At 44.2% G+C, this 6,409-nt stretch overlaps 1 long non-coding RNA gene across 1 annotated transcript in view; it reads right to left on the reverse strand.

The window, feature by feature from the left end:
• LOC311630532 overlaps nt 1-5,622 on the reverse strand; it is a 108,101-nt gene extending 102,479 nt beyond the window's left edge. Inside the window, exons 1-2 of the long non-coding RNA XR_014796397.1 lie at nt 5,450-5,622; nt 3,360-3,424 (exon numbers count right to left, since the gene is read on the reverse strand). This is a non-coding gene — a long non-coding RNA (uncharacterized lncRNA). The remainder of the gene's footprint in view (nt 1-3,359; nt 3,425-5,449) is intronic.
• Nucleotides 5,623-6,409: the final 787 nt, after the last annotated feature.

The following is a 6,409-nucleotide window of genomic DNA, read 5'->3' on the forward strand; positions in this document are numbered from 1 at the left end:
TGCACGAATTTCATGCACCGGGCCTCTACTTTATATATTAAACACAGTGTATATAATGATATAGTATGCAAAGTATATATACATATATAAAACATAACAAAATAATATATGTAACATATTAAGTATATAAAAATGTAACACACATATGCGTATAATATAGAATGAATTAATATCTATTGTATTAAGTATATAAATATATGTTATTAGAGCCAAGTCAAGTAAAAAAATAGTTAAGAAGATAAAGGCTCTTTCCCTTTGACAAATGAAGCTCACCATTTCAAAATCAACATTCATCACAAGGCACTGTGTTGGCTCCCCTGGTAAACCGGGAGCAATATAGGTTTTATGCTAATTATTCCCCTTCCTGCTGGCTACTAGATAGATCTCTGCAGCTCACCAGTTACATTATAATAGAATGAGATTGTATGAAGACACAAAATCCTCTTATGTAGTCCAATTTAGAACCCATTTCAAAAACCCTCCAGTGCTACACCAAGAAACTGAAATGTGCTGGGAATTTTAGACTTTTTGCATATATTTCTGTTACACTGAAATTTGGTAATGATTTTTACAAAGGGAATGATTATCACTTTAAAGACAATTTGATGCTATGTTCTATTAAATCTGTGAACGTGTGTGTGTGTGACTTGTTCTCTAGGCCAGGTCCCTAGATTTGCTTCTAGTCTTCTTAATATTATAAGAGAAAACATAATCATAGTTTACGTTGATAATTACCCTAAAATTCAGGGGAAGGAAATGGTATTTGACTTATCCTTGCAACCAGGAAAGACAGGCTGTCCTTTATATTAACTAGTGAACACATTTAGAAGAGCAATGAAATATATTCTAGTCTCAAATCCTAGCAGGCCTCATATTTTATCAAAAGAGCACATAGTGCTTTCATTGGAGTATTTAAAATTTTATTCAAATCAATGAGTTATTTAATACCTACCATTTACTTTCTTACTAACTCACCTGAAGAAAATAACCTATAAATAATATAATTAGCAGCTAAGTCGCTACTATAAAATAGGACAAATGAACTATCAGCATTCATGGGCAATTCTGTTGTAAAATTTAAGATGTATTAGCCTTGTGTCCAACTTCACAAATTAAACCACTGAATTAACATTTCAAAGCTTTATATTTTTACAGTGTTGAAAAAATTTGGTAACTGACCTAATGAAATCAATGATAATTGCTATTTATGCTATAATAAGTACACACAAGAAGATGTATTGTAATATGTAGACTGTAAAAAAAAGGAGGGTGGACACAATTTATATTTTCTTTCTCAAAAATATTTCACTCTTGTTTTCTTTTTCCTCTTCTTTGTTATCACAACTCCAAAAATAGCTCAAATGCCCAGACATACTTTTGTGTCTCACACAGTAAGCATTGCACAATTTGTACCATATTAATAACAATGAGAAGATCATCTCACATAGTATATATTAATTAATTTAAATATTACTTTCATGACGCTTGCTAATAGCTCCTCCAGAAAAATTTCCTCTTATCAAATGCATATCAAAATCCATGTTCTGGAAGTTTTATAAGTATTCTTTAAAAATATTTCATGCCCTTCTCTATCAAATGTTATAATGCTAGACATGTACTTGGTTGGAACCTGAGATATTTTTATCTTTCCAAAGCTTAAATCTAGGTGTAATCACCTAGATTTAAGGTGATTAAACATAAAAACTTTATGTTTTTATGTTTAAACATAAAAAGAGAGTGGGTAGATATTAAATTTGTCCATTTTACAGAATTCAACATGGAGCCTTAGAAAAATAGGGGAGCTTTTCAAAAGTGACACCTACCATTAGTCACAACAGACAGAGGAGAATTCCAGTCTTCTGATACCAAATGCAGTGCTTTTCCTACTCATTCATGCTGCCTCCCAGTGGTACTGAATTAGCTTCTCATGGGAGATTTTTGGACAATAGGTTTTCTCTCTGAGGACTTCTAAGAGCCATTTAGCAACTGTATTTGTTGAGTGATGTTTAAAAAAGTAGTTACATTAGCTAAGGACTCAGATGGAATTAAGGTTTCCTAAAATGGGTTACTTGCTTCTGAACAGTTCCACACTGACTACTGTGGTTCAACTATCTGCTTACTGTGAACATTTCAGGTTTCACTATGTGGACCATAATGCACCCGGAGAGGAGTAACTATATGGAAACAAGCCACTCAAAGCACAAATGCACCTTGTTTCAAGGCAGCATACCTCTCTCCACTGACTGCTATCCATGCGTGTGCTTCCCAGAACCAGAGGAGAAGCAACAGACACAGCAGGCACCCATGATGTAAGAGGTAAAGAGCAACTGATGACTGACACTCACTAAAGTATCAACCCCACTTTCCAGTGGATTTCTTTTGTATAAAATTGTAAAATAAATGAAATAATCAAGACTTTAAGAGTAACTCCCATGTAAAATTACATTATGGACTGATAATCATAAAATAACTAACTATATAAGGTGGGCAAAAATAGATTATAGTTGTTTGTATGGAAAACAATACAATACTCATAAATAACAATACAGAATAATTATGTGTTTGGGGTACTCACAGTTGTTAACTTTCTTTTGCCCCACCCTGTATATTGCCATGAATTTCCTTCTGAAGGAAATAGTTTAACCAAAAGAGACAGAAAATAAAGTAAGGAAAGATGGGAGGAAGGGATGGGGGGAGGGGGGAGAATGAAGGAGGAAAAGAAAAGGGGAGGATGGAAATAAATAATAGAAAAAAAAATTATTGTTTAAAAAATGGTTGCTGAAGGAAGAAATCATACATGCAGTCGGGTAAACCTTCTGCTTGGTATTTAACCTGTCTCTCCTATTCTCCTTTCATTTCCTTATCAAACATCTTTTTAAAGCTCAATTGATTTTCTTTCAGGAAATAGGATCTTGTATGACTGAATAGTTCTTAAAGTTGTTAACACTAATTTAGCCCCTAAACCATAAATGGAAGGGGCTTGGTGACATATTTCTTCATCAAAATTATAAATGAAGTACCCAGAGGTTAAGAGCTATGATAAAGAGGGAAACATTCATGCAAATTCAGAAAACTGATTTTTTTTTTTTAATCTAGCATCATGCCTATGGGTAAATTGCAACCAAACTGGAGAATGGGTAACTGACAAGCCTTTTTGCATGTTGTGACCTCTCCTTGTACTACAGGAAAACATTTCCACCTAGAGTCCTTTCTCAGAATATCTAGAGACCAAATGAAATCAACCATAATGACTACCAGAGCCAGAAAATAATCAGTTTTTAATTGAAGCATCAAGGCAATTAATTTGTGACAACATCCTATTACTTCTGATGCTTGACCTGAAGTTTCAGAGGACTCACAGGGTTTTCAGGTCTGTGGCATCCTGGAGCATCTCAATGTTTTCTGGCCTCTTTAAAAATCACATCTAGTAGAGAGAGAAAAAATGCTTTCGAGATGGAGCCCTAAAACTGGATTTGAAGTTACAAACCAGACTCACTAGTTTAATTCAATTAACTGTCAAGAAACACAATACCCCGTATGCATCACATACACAGATTCTTAATACTAGCAGATCTTCCTCTGGTTTCGAGGTGTCTTTCAGGAAATGCACACACATACACACACACACACACAAACAAAAGCAACAACAACACTGAGCTTACTATGCATTTATCATGGTTAATTCATTTCAACAAATAAATAATTTGTGCTATGCATGCTGATAACTATACTTAGACAATTAAACTTATTGAGTCACAATAAAATTTCTAAAACAGTAATTTTTAAGAATATAAGCCATCATTTATAAAATTTCAACAAGATGTTTATTCTTGCCTTCTACATAAGAGTTCTATCCAATGTAATATGTAATGACAAACTTTATATAAATCTTCCTGCAAATCATGTTATGTGATTATTCTGGAATGAAAAACATCAGTAAATTGGCCTGATTCCAGTTCCACTAAGTTACACTTAATACATAACATTAGCTTATTAATCCAATGTAACAGATGCCCAAAGCATAAGTGATCCTCTAACCACTTCAGTCAGCATCAATACACAATCCATTCCATTTAAATTCTTAAGGTGAAATACCTGCCAGTGTCTCACAAAACATTTTCCTGGTTCTCAGCAGGACGTGCTTCATTGTTTTTTTCCTGCCTCACACTCTGAACTGTACTGGAAGTGATGCATGCCACTGATGGTCATGCTAGCACACTGAAGAAGATCCCCTTCTTCAAAATGCAAACCTCCACTTCCCATATTTGACAAGTATGTTTCACTCTGTCAGTATGTGGCCCAATATTTCCCAAACCCTGGGTCTCGGCTTTTATTCCGTAGTCCCAGAATATTCCACAGGCCATTTTCTGTCTTAGTACCATTCTGCGGGAGATTTACCATCACAAGCCTTGTTTGTTAAGAGCTGCCTTTAGAGGACTCTGAAACTGCAGCCCTGAGTGTGAAATGACCACAGATGCTCTGCACACACACACACAGCACCCTCAGAAAATCCATCGCCAGCAGCCTGCAGGCAGGGTGTAATCACACCCAGAACATACAATACCCACTCTTTTATTTTTTTGGGGGGGTGGGGGGGTTAAGACACAATCATCAAACAAAGTCAGTGCCCCCCTCAACACCCCCAAGGCCATGCCTAGCAGAAATGACTTCTGTTAAGTGTCTTGAGCAAGAATTATGCCAAAGACAATGTGAGATGAATCAGACTTCTTCAAATAACCTGAACTCCAAGGCTATTACACAGCACTCTCCTGCCGCCTCCCCTCCCGCACGCACGCACACTTACACACACACACACACACACACACACACACACACAGGCTTAACTTCGCCCTCCTTCCTGGCCTGACGTTCTGGCAGTGACTTCCTTCTCATCCTTCTCTCTCCCCAAGTCTTCCAGCAGCTTTGCTCCCTTCCCAGGGCCAATCCCTTGGGAGAGGAAATCAGCACAAAGCCAGATGATGAGGCTGCACCCTCAGGTGGAAGGCAGGCGGGCAGGAAAAGCAGAGGGTGTGGTGCTCTCTCTCTCTCCACCACACCCCAGCCCTGGAGCCGCGCGCTCCATCCAGTCCATCCACTGCGGCTCTGGGAGCACACCGTTCCCCTCGCTCACCTCCCGGCAGCCCGGCCCCAAGACCAGCCGGCGGGCACTCTCTGCAGAAAACTTCCCCTCACGCAGCCACACATCCAGGGAGTCGGGCATGATAAGGGGGTAGTTGGAACCGACATTGCACGGAGCTCCGCGGAGCAAGTCTGAAAGGCACCTTTGCAAGGAGACCCCCCCCCCTCCGCCCCCAGCCGTGCCCTCTCCATGGCTGCCCACCTTGGGTAACTGGCTGAGAATGTACCGATCACCGCCTGGGGTGAGGGGGCGCTTAGGAAAAAAAGCGGGGGGGGGGGGGGGGGGAGACTGGAGAGGAAGGTTATTTACCTCCTAGGATTGCCCTCAGGATCGCGTCCCCCAAGTGGCTCCGGCTCAGGGCACCGCTTCTCCGAGCTCCGCCGGCATTCGGACCCGGGTCCCTGCCGCTCTGCACGCAGCCGGGAAGGCGCGCCTGGACCCGGCTCCGGTCCCCCCGCCCCAGCCGGGCTCCGCTCCCTCCGCCGCCCCGCGGGCACGCCGGCTCCCCGCGCCCGCCCGCCCTCCGCCTCCCTCCGGCGCCCCCACACCCACCCGCTCCGCGCCCGCCGGGAGCCTCTAGCGGAGGCGGGAGGAACCGCAGCAGACCCGCGGCCCCGGGTCCGACGCCGGCGCCGGAGCCCGAGCCAGCCGGGCTGCAGCTCGGACTCCGCGCACTCCCGCCGCCGGCCGAGCGCCACGCCGCCCCCACCGGCCACCTGCGCCGGGCCCCCTGGTCCCCGGCCCGGAGGTGCTGCCGCGCCCGCAGCGCCAGGGGCACCGAGGGGGCTGGGGGGTGGGGTGGGGGGGACTGGCAGGAAGAACACACACGCAGATGCACGCCCTAAATGAGCCCGGACAGACGACCCGGCTGGGTGCCTCCCCCAAAAAGTCCAAGGACCGGACCGTCCCCGGGACTGCTGCCGCCCCCCGCACTGGGCTGCACCGGCTCCTCTCCGACTCGCCCGCCCCAGGCACTGGCTTGTCGACGCCCGGAGACACCGTCCTAACTTGGTTTCAGCCCCCTCCATCCCCGCCCCGACATTTACGGGACTCTTCTTCTTCCCACGACAATGCAGGCGGCGGGGCGGCTGCCTCTTACCTGGAGATGCGGTGACTTCCCGGTCCCGCCCTTAAATCCACCGCCCGGCGGCGGCCACCGAGTCCGCGGCGCCCCCGCTGCGCTCGCCGGCTCTTCCTGCCGGGGCGGGGGGCCGGGGACGGGCTGGAGGGGGCCGGGAACTGGGGCGCTTTAAAGCTCCTCGTGCGCCT

Source organism: Pipistrellus hanaki (assembly GCF_964339955.1).
Source record: "Pipistrellus hanaki genome assembly, chromosome: 11".
NCBI lineage: Eukaryota > Metazoa > Chordata > Mammalia > Chiroptera > Vespertilionidae > Pipistrellus > Pipistrellus hanaki.